The 18,073-nt window shown below is 41.4% G+C and overlaps 1 protein-coding gene across 4 annotated transcripts in view; it reads left to right on the top strand.

Annotated features, from left to right (window-relative positions):
* DENND4C (DENN domain containing 4C) overlaps positions 1-18,073 on the top strand; it is a 104,785-nt gene that overhangs the window by 15,929 nt on the left and 70,783 nt on the right. The window lies entirely within an intron of this gene.

Raw genomic sequence — 18,073 nt, 5'->3', positions numbered from 1 at the left:
TGGTTGTAATTAGGAATTTCTGCTTAGATTATAGTTTTGAAGTTCCAGCAAGCAAGTAAAATAATCCTGGGTTAAAAAAATACTAAATCTCTTGTCCCTGTCCTTTTGGTGTATTTGACTTTGAAATTAAACTTTTTTTATTAAATCAGATGTTTTCTAAGGATGCACATCACCCCAGCAATGTCAGAGTTTCTGTTAAACAAAAAAGTAAAGGATACAATGAAATGTGGTCCTTTTATTTGCCTTCTGCTTTTTGAGCCTTTAGGGTGTACTGGGGTCACATTTTGGAGCTTTCTCCACAGCCCCGAGGATGAGAGACTTACTTTTTCTTTAGGAATGAAGGCTGAAATCATCACATATCCACTTGGCTCAAGGAGCTGGGGCTTTAAGGAAAATAATAAGTATGAGACTCATGGAAAAAAATCATGGGTTGGCAACACTGCCCACTGCTTCCGACATATCAACCTGTAGCTTGATGGGCTTTTTAATCTTTTTAAGCCAATTCAGTTGACAAGCACACTCCCTCTTTGCATGTCAATCTAGGGCTCACAGTGCTCAGTTTTGTTTATTATGTAACTCATACTGTATGCCACAGTTTTTCTGAGGTTAGGGCCATCAGGGGTGTGCACTGGTATACAAATTTGGCCACTTCTGAAGAGGCACTTTCTGTGCCCCCCACAGCCGGAGGAGCTGCCTCTCCCCAGTACCAGCAGAGTTTACTATTGCTCTCTCCGTCCCCCTGTGGCCCTGGCGGACCTGGCTCCCCCCAGCAGCTGGAGGAGCTGGATCTCCCCCCACCAGTGCCTCAGGGCTGGAGGATTTTTCCTCTCCCGCTCTGGCCCAGGGACAGAGGAGCTGGCTCTTCCTGCTACAGTCAGTGGAGTTGGCTCTCCTTCTCCCTCCCGTGCTACGGCCCAAGGGCCAGTGGAGTGATCATCTCCTGACCCGGCTTAGAGGAGTTCTGTGTCCTTACTGATTTTGGGGGGGTGGGCTATGCCCCTACTTGCACCCCCCACACATGCCCTGGAGGGCCATGTTTTCAAAAGTGCTCGGTATCCAAAACCAATTTAATTGATTTTTAAAAGAGTTGGCTAGACTTAACTCAGGGCTGGCTGACTCATGTGGGAGATACCTATAAAGGGCAGCATTAATCCTGTCTGCAAATTTTTTTGTTATCTTGAAATTCTCCCATAGACTGAGTAATGCAAGTTTTGCTTAACTTTTGTTTTTTATAACAGTTCATCATTTGTCTGATACATTGTGAATACTGAAGTAGATAAGCACACATGTTGAATGGAAATTCTCATTTTTTTCCCCCAGTCATTTTTAGTTTTGTATAGCTGACTTATACAATACAGTTGTCAGGGATACAACAATACCTTAAGGAATACTGTTGTTTGGGGGCTGAGTGAAACCTTGTTGAAGCTGGTGGATATAATGGTCATCCTTCATTTGGGATAAATGTAAAACCAAGTTAAGCCTCTTTATGAAATAGATAGCTGAAACAATAGGAGTCATCACCCAAAACATAGACCACATGGAAGGCCGGTCAGGAATCTGAGCTATGTGGGAGGAGGGGTCTTCTTGGGGCCTGGGTATTGTTTGATGGAGTGGGGTGAGAGTCAAATCGAGAAGCAACAGAAATGCCACAGAAACAATCAGAAGGCAGCAGGGAAGCCCTAGAGAGAGAGCTTGTAACTTGATCTTGAGGAAAAAAGCTAAGAGAGATTTTGGGTAGAGTGCTGTCTGGAAAGAGGCTTGGAGTAGTAAGCAAATAAATTATCTTCTGCTGTTTTGATTCTTACTGTGTTCAGGGAAATGGAATACTGTGTTTCATAAGTAAACAAGATTGCATCAAAATTTCTCCTTCTTTTGGGCACTTTACACCTTCCTCTGAAGCATCAGTGTTGGAGACAGGATACTGGTCTTGATGGACCACAGGTCTGACAATTCCTAACTTTTCATTATGTGTGAATGCTTGTGATTTTTTTCCCTTATCTATTATCATTGAGAAATCAGTTTAAAAGTGGATGAATTGATGCACACTACAACATCTGGATCAAATTATTCTGGTTCATCTCTCTGTGCCTGAATAAATAGGCTTTTGTTTAAATTTTTAGAAGGTCTAAGAAGTATATATGTATAACACAGAATTTGTTGTCAAATCTGACTATGTAATGCAGCGCCAATAACCGATCTTTGATTTATTTTTTTCCTTTTTATAGAGAGTTTTATAAATACATATTTTTCCCAATTTTAGTGAAAACTCTTTGTAGCCTGATTTTCCTCTCTTCCCTTCCCCCTCCCCAAATATGAGAATAAAACCTAAACAAGGGTGGAGGGTTTTTTGTGTGTGTGTGTGTGGTTTTTTTTTTTTTTTCCCCTGAAGTTCCTAACATTGATGTAGCTGGTCTTGTCAGAATTATTTGAAAGTGACATGTAATGTTTTCTATTTATTTTTAGAGAGACTTGGGTCTTGCAACTCGGTCCTTGTGGGTAGAACCTCCAGTTATGGATAAATTGCTGGGTTAAGGCTTTTGGCAAGAATAAATTGAACAAAACTGTACTCTTGACACACATGCAGTGACATAATCTGACTCTTGTTTTTCGGCATGGAGATTGCAACAGGTGAATAAACACTGCTTACTAAGGATTGAAGTGAGCAAGTCTTACACTAAGGGCCCGTCTACGCATGGAGTTACTCGGGAATAGCCATTCCTGAATAACTCCATGTGTAGACCAACCTTTATACACACAGATTATCACTGTATTGCTTTAATGACATAAAACCTTTGTTGCCTGAGTAATGCTGTTTTGTTTACCATAAGATTTCCTTTATTTTCCTTTCCCACTCCCTTCTTCCTCTAACACTGTTTGGCAAGTTTACTTTAATATGTCATCCATTAATGTATTCCATCTGTTGCTAGATTTATCCTATATGATCAGGCAAGCTGTGATAGAAAATGTAGTGGTTTATTAGACTATAACTAGGTCTTCATCATTCACTATTATCCCAATGATAGAAATAAAATGAGAGATGTGGATGAAAAGCCCCTTTGCAAAAGTGACCCCTTCTAATAACAAAAGGGGAAGGGGGAGAAAAAAGCTCCTGGTAAGGGGAAAAATGTAGATACATTTTTAGGAAAAGAAATTATACAGAATATTCTCTTATATGCTGCCTGACTGAAATAGTTCTGTAACCCTGAGATAATTGCTACCTCGCTGCCAATTGCTCATTGGAAGGTGTGTGATTTTTTCCTCTAATAGAAGGACCAAAGTAAGAGGACCAAAACTAGTTTAACATAGATTGACTGACAGAGCATTTAGTGTATATTTCCATGTTCAGCCACTTGACATAACAGCAAGAAGAGTGATTTAGAAGAGCTAATCGCTATGCCTGCAGTAAATAGAAACACATGCCACATCTGTATTGTATCAGTATGTACGCTGGTTTCTCTAGGAATATCATGCACCATCTCTTTCCCAGCCCCCTGCCCCCAGTTACCAGATTATTAGAAAATAAAAACAGATGGAAAACTTTTTGGGAAGGAGATTCAGGTTTTTAGCATGCTAATCTTGACCAAGTCCCTTTTTAAAATATGAAGCTTTTTCATGTATTTAAGCTTTTGATAGGTGTATTTAAGTTTTTTATATATAAGTATATCTTGATTGAGAAATTAAAAATGCAACTTACCTTCTTTTTATAGAATACTGTAAAGTAAATGTTTCCTGAGTTGAACTCAGAATTCAGTTAAACTGGGCTAGAGATACTTTTGGTAGTACATACCAAAAGGGAATGTTGGTCTCAAAATCTAGTTAGGTCTCAAAATCTAGGCACCTGCCCAGAGCACTATAGCTACTAGTGTATTAGCTCTGCATTTTGGAAATCTGTTTAAATTCTCTAGGAAGTCTTCCTTTACCATGAGTTGCAGCTAGCACAGTGACAACTTCTTAAGAGAATCTACCACAGAATTTTTTTTTTTTTTTTTTTTTTTTTTTTTTTTAAATGAAGGATGAGGAACTTTGAGTGGACTCTCGTCCCCAGTTTGGAACTGAAATGCTTGTAACTGTATCTGGGTTAGGCAACAGAACAAATATTACATGAACAGTTCTAGTCTTGTTTAGTTCAATGGGACTAATGCACATGTATAACTTTTTACTAATATGAGAATTTTGTAGGATCAAGCCTTCTGTGGTAGTTCTGGTTAGTAATTGTTTGCATATACAAGGAAACACAGTTCAGTTGGCTAGACTTTCTTTCAAGACAATGGTATAAAATAAACTTTAGAGCTAACTGGTCCCTACCAATAACTGAACACAATTTTTATATCTTAAATTCAGATCTTATCTACAATGGGTATCTTCCCTCCGAACGGGAATTCCTCAACACTGGGCAGGGGTGAAAGTGAGCCGGTACGGGCCAGTACTCAGTACCGGTAAGAACCCGCACTGGCCCATACCCAGCCTGTCGGCAGCCCTGCTGGACGGGCCGGATCCAGCCTGTGGGCCATAGTTTGCCCACCCCTGGACTAGATGATTAGAGAGGTCCTTTGTGGCCTTATAATTCATTATGACTTTAAAATGGTTGGGATGCAAGGCCCTTCATTTTCAGTTTTTATTTTGTTTACAATTTCCTGTGAATTCATCTGTTTATATTACCAAAATTAGAACTGTGAAAAACCACTGCAAAACATTTTACTTTATAGCTTTCTGGGTTAATATTGATGGTCTGCAGGACAGCAGAAAAAAACAAAAAACAATAAATAGAGAAAAGAACTGAAAGTGAAAGCAGTTTAATGCAGTGGTTTATTTCATGAACTGTACATTAACAGTACATACACACACGTATATTTGTGCATTTATCTTCCACTACACTGCCATACTTTGACAGCCTTGTTTTTATACTTAGGCCTGGTCTACACTACGCGTTTATACTGAATTTAGCAGCGTTAAACTGATTTTACGCTGCACCCGTCCACACAATGAAGCCCTTTATAGCGATACAAAGGGCTCTTAAAACCGATATCTGTACTCCTCCCCGGCGAGGGGAGTAGCGCTCAAATTGATATTGCCATGTCAGATTAGGGTTAGTGTGGCTGCAATTCGATGGTATTGGCCTCCGGGAGCTATCCCACAGTGCACCGTTGTGACCGCTCTGGAAAGCCATCTGAGCTCGGATGCACTGGCCAGGTAGACAGGAAAAGCCCCGCAAACTTTTGAATTTCACTTCCTGTTTGGCCAGCGTGGAGAGCTCACCAGCACAGGTGACCACGCAGAGCTCATCAAAACAGGTAACAATGCAGTCTCCTGAGAATCGAAAAAGAGCTCCAGCATGGACCGCACGGGAGGTACTGGATCTGATCGCTGTATGGGGAGAGGATTCCGTGCTAACAGAACTCCGTTCCAAAAGACGAAATAAAAAAAACATTTGAAAAAATTTCCAAGGCCATGATGCAGAGAGGCCACACCAGGGACTCAGTACAGTGCTGTGTGAAAGTTAAGGAGCTCAGACAAGCCTACCAGAAAACCAAAGAAGCAAATGAAAAGTCCGGGGCAGGGCCAAAAACATGCTGCTTCTGTGCTGAGCTGCATGCAATTCTAGGGGGTCTGCCACCACTACCCCACCCCTGTCCGTGGATTCCGAGGTGGGGGTGGTAATCGCAGCCATGGCTGAGGATTCTGTGGACGGGGAAGATGAGGAGGAAGAGGAGGACAAGCATGTAGAGAGCACACAGCACTCCGTTCTCCCCAACAGCCAGGAGTTTTTTCTCACCGTGACGGAATTACCCTCCCAAGCAACTATCCCAGACAATGAAGCCATGGAAGGGACCTCTGGTGAGTGTACCTTGTAAATATAAGACATGGTTTAAAAGCGAGCGTTTTTTAATGATTAATTTGCCCTGAGGACTTGGGATGCATTCGCGGCCAGTACAGTTACTGGAAAAGTCTGTTAACATGTCTGGGGTGGAGCGGAAATCCTCCAGGGACATCTCCATGAAGCTCTCCTGGAGGTACTCCAAAAGCCTTTGCAGAAGGTTTCTGGGCAGCGCTGCTTTATTCCGTCCTCCATGGTAGGACACTTGACCACGGCATGCATGTAGCAAGTAATCTGGTATCATTGCATGACAAAGCCTAGCTGCGTATGGTCCCGGTTATTGCTGGCTTTCAAGCAACATCCGTTCTTTATCTCGCTGGGTTATACTCAGGAGAGTGATATCGTTCATGGTAACCTGGTTGAAATTCAGGAATTTAAATAAGGGGACAGAGATGGCCATTCCTACTGGGCTGTTTGCCTGTGACTTAAAAGAAATCCTTCCCTGCAGGTAGCCAAGCGGGGGGAAGGGGGAGGGCGCGATTGGCACTGAGCTTTTCCACGTTTGGCTAGCAGGGATCTTTCCTGCTACCAGCCACGCGGTTGGGGGGAGGGGGAAAGGGGGGTGTTTAGCAGTGATCTTCCATGATGCCAGCCACGGGGTGGTTTCTGCTGCTGCACGTTAACAGGAAAGAAGCAGCGCTCAACGGTAACACCAAAGCTGCAGGCACTCAATATTAAGATGCAAAATGCGACTTTGTAGTGAAGACACGTGCTATGTAAGGTGAATAGTGTTGTTCACCGTGAAAGAGTTTGACCGTTGTTCTCTAAAAATGTATCTTTTTAAATACTTCTCTCTCTTTTTCCCCCCCCCTCACGCAGGTGCAAATTTTTCAAGCCTCCCTACTCCGTCCCGAAGGCTATCTCAGATAAGGCGGCGGGGAAAAAAAAGACCCGAGAAGAAATGTTTTCGGAAATCATGGAAGTGACCCGCAATGAAAGAGCTCATCTGAATGAGTGGAAGGACGTGGTAGCAAAGTACAGGAAAGATGCCAGTGACCGTGAGGACAGGAGGGACCAACGTGAGGACAGGAGGGACGCTCGAGATGAGAGGTGGCAGCAGGAAGATCAGCGGTGGTGGGATGCAACTCTGGGGCTGCTGCGTGATCAAACTGACATGCTCCGGCGTATGGTGGAGCTTCAGGAATGGCAGCAGGATCACAGAGTGCCGCTGCAGCCCCTGTATAACCACCCTCCCCCCTCAGCATGTTCCTTAGCCTCCTCACCCGCCAGACGAATAAGAACTCGTGGGGGTAGGCTCCGTGCACCCGCCCACTCCACCCCAGTGGACAGCCCAACCAAAAGGCTCTCATTATTATGAAATTTTTTTAGTGGCCTTTTCCTTCCCTACTATTCTCCTCCCAAACCCCACCCGGGCTACCTTGTCAGTTCTCTCCCTCTTTTTATAATTAAGTAATAAAGAATACATGATTTTTAAATGAGAGTGACTTTATTTCCGTAGAAAGCAAGCTGTGATCGAAGGGGGGTGGGTGGCTTACAGGGAATGAGTCAATCAAGGGGGTGGGGGTCATCAAGGAGAAACAAACACAGCAGTCACACCGTACCCTGGCCAGTGATGAAACTGGTTTTCAAAGCTTCTCTAATGTGCACCGCTTCCTGGTATGCTCTTCTAATCGCCCTGGTGTTTGGCTGTGCGTAATCAGCGGCCAGGTGATTTGCCTCAGTCTCCCACCACCCCCATAAAGGTCTCCCCTTACTCTCTCAGAGATTGTGGAGCACACAGCAAGCAGCAATAACAATGGGGACATTGGTTTGGCTGAGGTCTGAGCGAGTCAGTAATGTGCGCCAGCGCACCTTTAAACGGCCAAATGCACATTCTACCACCATTCTGCACTTGCTCAGCCTGTAGTTGAACAGCTCCTGACTACTGTCCAGGCTGCCTGTGTATGGCTTCATGAGCCATGGCATCAAGGGGTAGGCTGGGTCCCCCAGGATAACGACAGGCATTTCAACATCCCCAACTGCGAGATGGCAAAGTTTGCAGACAATACAAAGTTACTCAAAATAGTGAAGTCCAAAGCTGATTGTGAAGACTTGCAAAGGAATCACACAAAACTGGTTGTCTGGGCAGCGAAATGGCAGATAGCATTTATCAACATTTAATTTCAAGTAATGCACATTGCAAAACATAATCCCAATTATACATGCAAAATGATGGTGTCTAATTGAGCTGTTACCACTCAGAGAGATCTTGGAGTGATTGTGGATAGTTATCTGAAAATATCCATTCAACGTGGCATGGCAATCAAAAAAGGTAATAGAATGTTAGGCACCATTAGGAAAGGGATGGATAGATAAGACAGAAAATATCATACTGCCACTATATAAATCCATGGTACACCCATATCTTGAATACTGCATCCAGTTCTGATTGCCCCTTCTCAAAAACGATGTATTAGAAAAAATACAGAGAAGGGCAACAAAAACAATTAGGCATATGAAACAGGCCCCATATTAGGGGAGCATGTAAAGACTGAGATTGTTCAGCTTAAAAAAAGAGATGACAGCAGGGACGGTGGGATATGATAGAGGTCTATAAAGCATGAGTGGTGTCGAGAAAGTGAAATAAGGAAATGTTATTTACCCCTTTACATAAAACAAGAACCAAGGGTCACCCAATTAAATTTAATAGATAGCAGGTTTAAAACTAGCATAAAGAAGTACTGCTTCATACAGTACAGGGTCAACTTGTAGAACTCATTGCCAGGGGATGCTGTGAAGGCCAAAAGTATAATTGGGATCAAAAAAGAATGTGATAAGTTTCTGGAGGGTAGGTCCATCAGTGTCTATTAGCTAAGGTGGTCAGTGAAGCATGCGTTGGGTGTCTGTAAAGCTGGGAATGGACGACGGGATGGAATCACTTGATAATTGCCCTGTTCTGTTTGTTCCCTCTGAAGCATCTGGCTGCTGTCAAAGGACAGGATACTGGGCTAGATGGACCATTGGTCTGACCCAATATGGCCATTCTTGTGTGTACTACTAATTGCAGATTGATTGCCTTTGCTGTGTTCTTTCTGCACCTTCAGCAAGCTTGCTATTCTCTCCCCCCCCCCCACTCCCCAGGGGTTCAGAAGGGTTAGATTGTTTGAACTTGCATTCCAAAAGGGCTTTGGTTTTGAAGTAGAGAAAGAGAGGGGAAAAAAGACTTATGAATAGACAAACTCACTCCTACATAGAAGTTCATAGCTCAAGACAGAGATAATTGTGCAGCAATTATTTGAAACTGTAGCACTGGTGACACATCAGATATCTGAGTGTGTGTTCATATTTACAAAGCTATTGTATCTTAGAGCAGCTGGTGGTGATTTCATTAAGAGTTATTACCTTACAGTCTCTTTAGAGAAGTTCTGTTGCTTTAAGTATTTGCTTGAATAGGATTTTTATTAGGAAGATAAATCCTTCAAGAGCTGCTACTTAATGCTCGCTGTTCCTCGACCATCAGTTATGGTGTTCAGACTTCTGGAAAGTGAAAAGAACTGTATTGAGATAACTTAGAACTCAGGGAACACTTTTATGAGATCTTCAATGTTGTGCTGACACATGAGGTCTATGTGCCAATTTTTTTTCCAGCTGAATCCTATCCTGTGACTGAATTTTGCTTGCAGCATGTTACATTGAAACAGAATATGACCTTGACTAAGGTGAAAATATCTAATCTTAGTGATAGAAATGTATTCTTCATTTGTTAACCAGTTGCTACAGTATTGCTAACCCTAAATGTTAGAAATCATCAGACCTTAAGAAAAAAAAAGAAAAAGAAAAATTGGGTTTCTCCTTCAAGTAGTGTTTTTGTTGGTGCTCCACTTTAAGTGAGCATGAGTCCCTGAGCCTTTGATCTGAAGTTTTTGGTAACAGTGCCCATTCTGCCCACACATGCACCCAACACGTCCTTCTGCCCCATACTGAGGTGTTATAAGGCTGTATGGGGGAACCCCCTCAGTTCCTTCTCAACTGCCTTTGGCCAGAGACAGTGTCTGTTTGCTTGTTTGCTATATTCCTGTTTTCCCCCTTTTATTAGTGTTTTAGCTTTGTAGTTGGTTCTTGGTAATGGTGGGTTTAGTACCTTATAGTTGAAATGTTTGTTCCCCCTTTCTTTTCTTAAATATGCACATACATTCACAAACACACACTTTTGTTTTTCTTGTTCCCCTGTTGAGGGGCTTGAACAACTTTATTCTGCCGAGGACGCTGAGCTCCCTGGGATTTAAAAGATACCTCACTTGGCTAAGAGAGTGAGATTTTCCTAAGAAAAAATCTGCAACTACCTTGACTGCTTCATCCCATCCTTCAGCATCATCCAAATGCCAGTTCTGATGGTTTGGTTGAGATTCCAGACCCCCCCAATGACCAGGTTTTATCAGCTTCACAACATACCCCCCCCATTGCATTTTGAACATCCCCCTTTCTCTCACCAAGCATGGCAGGCTATAACATCAGACAAATGAGTACTGGCTGCCATTACTTTGCATTATACTATCAAATTTAACACCATCCTGCCCTTCCAACCTCCTTCCCTGTTCTTCAGGGACCCCTGTCATGAGCAATTGCTGAAACAAGAGAAACACAGGTGAAAAGGTTCTATTCAAGATATTTTCTGATAACAATGAGAAAACGTGGGTTGGAGGCCGATACCGGATCTCAGACAATTGAACAAGCATGCCAGATGGCTGAAATACACGATGTCCCTAGCAACTATACTTTACTCCCTGGAATTAGGGAACTGGGTTTGTGACCCTTGACCTCAAAGATGCCTACCTCCACATAGTGATTCCTTCTCACAAAATATTTCTTCATTTCACTTTCAATCACTATCATAACAGGTATTGGGTTCCTATCCTTCAGCCTGTCATCTGCCTCAGGTGTTCTAAAAAATCATGGAAGTCAGAGCTGCCTACCTCCTTCATCTAGGAATAACTGTCTTTGACTGGCCCCCTCCAGGATCAGTCATGTCAGGGGGTATGGTCAGCTGTTCATACAACAGCTTCACTATTCCGATGTCTAGGCCTGCAGATAAATCTCAAGAAATTGATCTTGATCCCTACACAATGAATTATTTATAGGAGCACTTTTGGATTTGATAATGGGCAGAACTTGTCTTCCTCTTGACAGGTTCCTTGCTTTAAAGAACCTTATACAAAGAGTGCAGTTCAGCCCTCAAGTTCCAGCAAGGACATGTCTGCAACTGCTGGGACACATGGCAGCTTGTGTTTTTGTGACCCAAAGCACCAGATTTTATCTTCAGTGTCTCCATGGATGGCTTTGGACTGTTTATATACCCAGCAAACAGTCGCAGCAAGCTCAGTTGGGTCCTACAGTCACTTATCTTGTGGATGAATCCATCCAAATATTGTGCTGGAATTCTGTTAGACCAGAATCCCCCTATAATGACATTAACATCAGATTAGGGCTGTCAATCACTGTTAGCTCAAGTGATTAAACACAACATAAATTAACTAGCTTAAAAAAATTAGTCTTTATTAATTGCAGCTTTAATCACACTGTTAAACAATAATAGAATAGCAATTTAAATTTATAAATATTTTGGATGTTTATTATATATTTTCAAAAATATTGATTTCAGTTACAACACAGAATACAAAGTGTGCATACAAATGTTTAAATATCTGGCACATAAATACCTTGCAATGCCAGTTACAACAGTACTATGTGAATGCCTGTTTTCAGTTTCAGGTGACATTGTAAATAAGAAGCGGGCAGCATTATCTCCTGAAAATGTAAACAAACTTGTTTGTCTAGTGATTGGCTGAACAAGAAGTATAACTTAGTGGATTGTAGGTTCTAAAGTTTTGCATTGTTTTTGAGTGCAGCTATGAGTAAAAAATAAATCTACCTTTGTAAGTTGCACTTTCATGATAGATAAGTACTGTAGTGCAGTCTCTGAGGTGAATAGAAAAATACTATTTCGTTTGTTTCTTTGTGCAAATATTTAATAAAAAAATATTAAAAATATTTAATAAAAAGTTAGCACTGTGTGCTTTGTATTCTTGTATTGTAATTTAAACCAGTATACTTGAAAATGCAGAAAAACATCCAAAAATATTTAAATACCATTCTATTCTTGTTTAACAGTGCAATTAAAATTGTGATTAATCCCAATTAATTTTTTTAATTGTTTGAGAGCCCTACATCAGACCCTTCCCTCTTAGGATGGGGAGCACATTTGTGTCCTCTCACAATCCCAGCAAATGGTCACAACAAGAGAGTGCTTGCACATCAGTCTGCTGGAATTAAGCATGATCCACTTTCTTGCCCTACTGAAAAACAAGTCCATCAAGATCATGACAGACAACACAGCATGCGTGTACTATATCAGTCATCAGGGCAGAGCACGTTTCCCCTTCACTCTGCTACTCACTGCGGCCAATGGGAGCTACGGGGGCCACACCTGTGGGTGGGGGCAGCACCCAGAGCCACCTGGCCATGCCTCCGCCTAGGAGCTGGAGGGACATGCTGGCTGCTTCCCAGGAGCTGCCTGAGGTAAGCGCCGCCCAGAGCCCGCATCCCTCACCCCCTTCCGCGCCCCAACCTTCTGCCCCAGCCTTGAGCCCCCACACACAGTCCGACCCCTTTGGCCCTAGTCCAGAACACACTCTGAACACCTCGGCCCCACCCCAGAGCCTGCACCCCCAGCTGGAGCCTGCACCCCAATGCCCTGCTCCAGCCCAATGAAAATGAGCGAGTGAGGGTGGGTTCAGTGAAACACTTCATTCCCTAAAGTTTCTGACTAGCTCTGTTGATCACATGACTCGAGGACCTACAGCTTTAAGAACACCAAATATTGTGAGATTTGCCATACAATTGTTAGAGTTGGGAACATTGTTGCTCTGTAGCAAACATTTCTCGCTTTGTCCTTCCCTGCTTTCTGTCCTCTGAAAGTAGACTTAATACAGATTTTTAACTGTTGCTCACATTGAGAAGATGTGAAATTTAATTGTTTGAACATGTAGCATATAGCAGAAGGTTTGGTAATGTGGAACTGTTGTTGGTTTTTTTTTAACCAAAAGTATGAATGTATAAAGTAAAGACTTAAGCCATTACACACAAACAGTGCTGCCCCATATATTGTTTTTCTTGTATTGGTCTATATGTGTCTGATTATAGAGAGGAACACTCTGCTTGGGGATATCCATTTTAAAGGGCGTGTGTGTGCAGGGGGTTAATCCAGAGGCAGAGTTCCAATGTGTTTGCCTGTCACAGTTGTACTCATACCTGTGTGTGCTGGTAGAGTCCTGAAGCAAATTCTTTCATAGTTATGGATCAGTTGCTCTAAACTCCTCTAAACATTTTACTTCAATTATAAAACTCTACTCAATTTATCATAATTTGTCTCACTTTGCAGCCTTTGCTCTTAAGAGTTGCAGGATAAGGATAGCCAGTTTTTTGACTAAGACTAAGGTGCACTGGTAAAACTGATGTACCTTGTAAATGGATTGTCTGGCTAAGCCAGTACTACTAGCTTCTCAAAGCACTGAAAATAAAAGATCTAGTAGTCACTTAAAATGTGGTCATCTTTGTAAAATGCTAAACTGTGAAGATATAAAAATGCTAATATATATTTATCTATCTATCCTAACATCCTGTGTCTGATGTCTCCCTAATGTATGGCAGATGAATCAGGCGTGTCCTGTTCTGTTTAATGTTGGTGGTGTTTATTTCTTCCTATTGGCATGAGATCATAGCAGAGTAGTATCTCGTTTGTAATGTTGAAGATCTAGAAATTACTCTAGCCATGTTGGGCAGGGGATGGCGAGTGGGAGAAGAGCATTCCTTTTTTCAGATGCTTGTATGTAGATTGAACTTGATGAGCAATACTAAACTACTGCCATAATGTTATCTAAGCATTTTATTGTCTTTGTACTGACTTACATGTGGTAACATGCCAAAAAAAAATTGCTGTGTGTTACAGAGAAACGTACACAGCAAATATAGAGAGGATCGTTTTTGGGAAACGTTTTATGTTTAAATTATACCTTTTTTTTTTTTTTTTTAAATATAACAATTCTACATTTACCTAGTGATGGCTAGAAACGACTCTGCTTGACCGTGGTACACTTTTTATTAGGGCTATCTATTTAACTGTGGTTAACTCAAAGTTAATCACGATTTAAAAATTTAATTGCGATAATCACATTTTTAATTGCACTGTTAAACAATAGAATACCAATTGAAATTTATTAAATTTTGGATGTTTTTCTACTTTTTCAAATACTGTATATTGATTTCAGTTACAACAGAAAATACAAAGTGCACACTGCTCACTTTATATTATTTTTATTACAAATATTCACATTGTAAAAATGATAAAAGAAACAATATTTTTCAATTCACCTCAAAAGAAAACAAGGGAAAACTTGAGAACCTACAAATCTACTCAGTCCTACTTTTTGTTCAGCCAATCGCTCAGACAAACAAGTTTGTTGACATTTACAGGAGATAGTGCTGCCTACTTCTTATTTAAAATGTCACCTGAAAGTGAGAACAGGCGTTCTCATGGCATTGTTGTAGCCGGTGTCACAAGATATTGACATGCCAGATGCGCTAAAGATACGCATGCCCCTTCATGCTTCGGCCACCATTCCAGAGGACATGCGTCCATGCTGATGACTCTTGTTTAAAAAAAAAATGTGTTAATTAAATTTGTGACTGAACTCCTTGGGGGAGAATTTTATGTCTCCAGTTCTATTTTACTTGCATTTTGCCATATATTTCATGTTGTAGCAGTCTCAGATGATGACCCAGCATGTGTTGTTCATTTTAAGAACACTTTCGCTGCAGATTTGACAAAATGCAAAGCAGGTAACAATGTGAGATTTCTAAAAATAGCTACAACACTCAACCCAAGGCTTAAGACTCTTAAGTGCTTTCCAAAATCTGGAATATGAGGTGTGGAGCTTGCTTTCAGAAGTCTTAAAAGAACAATACTCCGATGTGGAAACTACAGAACCCGAACCACCAAAAAAGAAAATCAGCCTTCTGCTGGTGGCATCTGACTTAAATGATGAAAATGAACATGTGTCGGTCTGCACTGCTTTGGATTGTTATTGAGCAGAACCCATCATCAGCATGGATGCATGCCTTCTGGAATGGTGGTTGAAGCATGAAGGGACCTATGAATCTTTAGCGCATCTGACATGTAAATATCTTGCGACGCTGGCTGCAACAGTACCATGAGAATGCCTGTTCTCACTTTCATGTGATATTGTAAACAAGAAGCGGGCAGCATTATCTCCTGCAAATGTAAACAAACTTGTTTGTACGTAATTCTACATTTGTAAGTTCAACTTTCATGATAAAGAGATTGCACTACAGTACTTGTATTAGGTGAATTGAAAAATATTATATTTTGTTTTTTACAGTTCAAATACTTGTAATCAAAAATAAATATAAAGCGAGCACTGTACACTTTACATTCTGTGTTGTAGTTGAAATCAATATATTTGAAAAGGTAGAAAACATCCAAAAATATTTAAATAAATGGCATTCTGTTATTAACAGTGCGATTAATCATGATTGGTTTTTATTAATCGTGATTAAAGAAACCAATCGCTCGACAGCCCTGCTTTTTATATAGAATACTTAATTAACTTTGCTAATCAACATATTTCAGGGGCAAAATGGAGTTCCTCTAACTATGTTAACAACTGAAAAATCATGAGATTCTTCTATTTAAAGAAATACCATATATGTAACTGACTTGGGTGCAGATCCTGTTTAAGCTAGGTCATTGTTGCAATTTCCCTACTACCCTGCCTCAGTCCAGGGAATGTCCCAAACTCTAGGTTTGGGTAGTTCAGAATATATCTATGGCAGGATATACATTATTAACTTTCTATTTCTACTGAATTTTTCTCTCATGAGTCTAGGCATTTCCACACAGTAATGTTGCCAGAAACTCTCAGCTGTAATACTGTAGCTGTAACTAGCAAGCAAGCCTCTGAGTTCTCTTGTTCTTGTCTTTCCTTTTTCTGAGGGTGCAGTGTGTGGACAGATAGGCAGGCTGACTAGGTTTGCCCCACACAATGACTGGCCACTGCATCTCATTACTGGTGTACAACACGCACCTGATTGCCTTGAGCCTCCTACCATTTCATATTCCCCACCTTTTCTGTTCTCTTTTTGGACATGCTCTTATGATGTAAACCGATGTACTCTCGATTAGATTAAAACCACCAAATTCATATAATTTGTGACCTTACACAAATTGAATCCATATCTCGGGGGACAAATAACTATTCTAGGTTTTCCATAGATTTGCAGCCAAGAGTCTTCCAGAACTCTAGTAGGTAAAGGTGACCTGCTAGGCCTTGTCTACACTGGTGTGTGGATTTCAGCCAGTGGTGTAGCAGCACTACTGCAAAAGCCTAACACAAACGAGCAAAGCTAAGAGGAAATTTGCACTGTTGTGCAACTACATCCTAGTACCCTGTACTGACAATTGCAGCATAAATTATCATCATGGTTTTCATTTAATAGGGGAAACAAAAATAGGAATGTCTTTCTCCAGGATCTCTTGGCTATGAACTCTGTAACTGGGTGTGACTCCTGTAGAGATGTTTGAGAACACTTAAGCGGTACCTTACAAGTTTGAGAGAGACTTTGTGGGACTTTCTCAGGCTTCTGGAGGATGGAGGCTCTTGTGTTTAAAGACTTTAGAAAGTTGGGCCATACCGTGTTAGAAGTCTTGGATAGTAACAATTACAAAAAAAATTGTGCAGACTCAGCCATTAAGAGCACAGGGCTGCTACAGAGTTACAAAAGCATCACCCTTATGCTTGTTTCACACTTGTTCAATTCCCTGCACTCTGGTTTGTGGGTGTATGACTATAATCATATAAATAATAAACAATACAGGATGTTCAAAGAATCCTTGTACTCTGGTGAATGGTTACCAGTGACCAGAGTGTAGGGATTTGAATAATGTGCAAATTTCTCTGCTTCAATAGGCTACTTGCTCAGAATTCTGAAACTAGTTGCCAACAACAACTTATGCCACCTGAACATCTCTCCTTCCATCAGATGAAGTAGGGAAACTCAGAAATGTCCCCGAAAGAGAAGAAAACAATGCCCCCTGAAAGCAAAGAAAATTGTCTGTAAAATTGTAAAAAAGAGGAAAATAATTTAAAACTTGACTTCATTTGGAGTAGGATTGGACCTGAAGGAGGAGAGCAAGTCGCATGAAGGTGGATGGATGCTTCACCTTGCACCAACAGGTCTAGTGTCCCTGCAGTCACTGTCAGGCTTGGGGATGATAAATGTGAGAATTTGTATTTGACTTCTATTGTCTGTCTGACATCATGTTAACAATACTTTTTAATTTGAATGTTTTTGTGTCCTGGGGAGTGCTAAGATGTTTGACCTGTTCTTGCTTAATTATTATTGCACTTCTATTTTATCCTGCAGTGTGGCTAAGCCTAAAATGCAGATGAGCAAATAAGTGTGCCTCATCTGTGCCATAACAGATACTGTGAAGCTGATGTAAATGTCTGAATCTTTGGCTTTGTATTGTGCTGCAACATCAGACATGTCCTGTGTGAATGATTGTGTTTTAAAGGGGTTGTTATACTGTCTACTCTGTTCTCCCCTCTCCCCCCGGCTGCCTGACTACGTTCCTTGTATCTGTATATGAGGTAGTGGGTAGATGGGTGTCTGGGGGGATCTTGGATTTAAGCCCTATGGTGCCATCAACAGATGGAACAGTGTCTGTCTGTCTGCTTCCCCACGCAGTTAGCTTTGTATTACTTGTGGTTGTGAAGAAGAGGACTTGAATGGCTGAAAGTGTCACTGAAATTGCAAACAGACTTCATAAGAACTTTATTAACCCTGAGAATGAAGAGGGTTTTTTTTCCTATGTGAAGAATTTCAGTTTCCGTGGCTGTCCCTGTATTTCTCCCAACACACCTGGATCCTCCAATCTCTCTTGGGTATCCAGGAATCTCCCTAGTGGTGGACCTTCTAATGTGTGCAGCAGAAGTCCAGCTTCTGCACTCGTTTAGGGCTGAAGCTTGGGTACAGCTGACTGGGCCTAGGAGTTCTGCTGGAGCAATGGTATGGCTTTGGTAGGCTTGTGGGGCTCCCACAAGTGCATGATATGGTGATGAGTAGTAAGTTAGTTACAAAAAGTCTCCTCTTGTTTATGAGAAAAACAAGGAATTTCCTAAG

This window comes from Mauremys reevesii, linkage group 6, assembly GCF_016161935.1.
Source record: "Mauremys reevesii isolate NIE-2019 linkage group 6, ASM1616193v1, whole genome shotgun sequence".
NCBI lineage: Eukaryota > Metazoa > Chordata > Testudines > Geoemydidae > Mauremys > Mauremys reevesii.
Note: the sequence above shows the minus strand (reverse complement) of the source record. Positions and strands in the feature narration are given on the sequence as shown.